The sequence below is a fragment of the Oratosquilla oratoria genome, chromosome 2, assembly GCF_046742065.1.
Source record: "Oratosquilla oratoria isolate Oo_2021 chromosome 2, ASM4674206v1, whole genome shotgun sequence".
Lineage (NCBI taxonomy): Eukaryota > Metazoa > Arthropoda > Malacostraca > Stomatopoda > Squillidae > Oratosquilla > Oratosquilla oratoria.
This window is the reverse complement of record NC_134778.1, coordinates 11,606,799-11,608,921: the sequence shown is the minus strand read 5'-3', so window position 1 is coordinate 11,608,921 and position 2,123 is coordinate 11,606,799.

The following is a 2,123-nucleotide window of genomic DNA, read 5'->3' as shown; positions in this document are numbered from 1 at the left end:
GTAAATTCGGTCACAACTTTGGGTGGAAAGAGTAGGGGGAGACGGAGAGGGGGAAGACGGAGGGGGGGAGAGGGGAAGACGGACGGGGAAGAGGGGGAGACGGAAAGCCAGAGGGAGACGGGGAAGGGGGAGGGAGAGAGGGAGGGGAAGGGATAGAGGGAGGGGAAGGGAGAGAGGGAGGGTAAGGGAGAGGGTGAGGGAGAGGAGGAGGGAGATGGGAACAGAAAGAGATGGGGTAAGGAGAAAGAGAGGTGGTGGAGGAAATGAAAGAGGAGGGGAGAGAGGTGGAGATAGAGAGGAAAAATAAATAGGAGAGAAATAAGGGGAGGGAGGTGACGGTGGAGGGGAAGGGAAGGGGAAGGTGGAGGGGGAGAGGGAGGTGGAAAGGAAAAGAGGAAGGTTAAGGCGGAGAAGAAATAAGAGAAAATGAGAAGTACTGTGAAGGAGAAGACGTTAAAAGAGAGGAAGAGGAGAAGGAAGAGAGGCCAAGATTACAAATGGGAAAATGAAGCAGAAGGAAGAAGGAGGAAGAGTGTGAGTAGGAGGGAGAGGAGGAGGAAAAGGAGTGGGAGGAGGAGGAGGATAAGGAAGAGGAAGAGGAGGAGGAGGAGGAGGAGGAGGAAGAGTGTGAGTAGGAGGAGGAGGAGGGAAGGAGGAAAAGGAAAATGAGTAGGAGGGAGAGGAGGAGGAAAAGGAGTGGGAGGAGGAGGATAAGGAAGAGGAGGAGGAGGAGGGGAGGAGGGAAAGGAAAGTGAGTAGAAGGAAGAAGAAGAGGAGGAGGAAGAGGAGGAGGAGTGTGAGTAGGAGGAGGAGGAGGGGAGGAGGAAAAGGAAAATGAGTAGGAGGGAGAGGAGGAGGAAAAGGAGTGGGAGGAGGAGGATAAGGAAGAGGAGGAGGAGGAGGGGAGGAGGGAAAGGAAAGTGAGTAGAAGGAAGAAGAAGAGGAGGAGGAAGAGGAGGAGGAGTGTGAGTAGGAGGAGGAGGAGGGGAGGAGGAAAAGGAAAATGAGTAGGAGAAGGAAGAGCATAGTGAGTAGGAGGAGAAGAAGAGTGAGTAGGATGAAGAAGAGGAGGAGTAGGAGGAGGAGGTGTGGGAGGAAGATGATGATGATGATGAGGAGGAGGAGGAGGAGGAGAAGGAGGAGGAGGAGAAGGAGGAGGAGGAGGAGGAGGAGGAGGAGGAAGAGGATAGTGAGTAGGAGGAAGAAGAGGGGGAGGAGGAGGAGGAGTGTGAGGAGGTGGATTTGATGTTTTCATTAGAATATAATCCGTTCCTCCAGTCTTGAGGCACGATCTACTCCCCCTCCCTACCACTCTCTCTCTCTCTCTCTCTCTCTCTCTCTCTCTCTCTCTCTCTCTCTCTCTCTCTCTCTCTCTCTCTCTCTCTCTCTCTCTCTCCCTCCCTAAACTTTTCTTTTTTGTTTTTATTTTTGTTTTCTTGTTCTCATCCTTTCCACAGACATACTCTTTTATATTTAACTTTTTCTTTGTTCTTTCTTTGAATTTGAATTTCTGTTCTTAATATTCATTTCATTTTCTTTCTCTTCTTGAACTTTCTGCTTTATTTTTCGTTAGTTTATCTTTTTTTCATTTCGTTAACCATGAATCCATGATGACGAAATAAATGACATGTTAAGAGCAACTGTCAATATTTCCTGAATAAATTTGTTTATCCATGACACTTTCTCGCAATACACAACGACCTTTCTGAAAAGTTCACTCATTAACATACAAGTACCTAAAGTTTTCATTCGTTGACATATGATATCCCTATGAACAGTCCAATGCCATGTTCATACAACTCGACGACATTTGACAAACTTGAAGAAACGAAACAACGATTTCATATTTGTACGTTCGCAATCACAATTCTTGGTGTCTGCAACATGTCAGTAACACGTATGTGTATGTGGATACGCCTTGAAATACAGCTATGTTCCGAACTCTCGTTCGAAAGGTTATGAAACGCGACCTAAACATTGTGACTCTTGTTCAGGATTTTTTTTTTTTTTTTTTTTTTATACCCACGAGACACGAACACGGGGTTTGGCATTGGCACCACCCACGGGGCACGCCCAACGCCCACAGGGAATTAACACCACTGTGGTATTCCCAATGGGCCGAG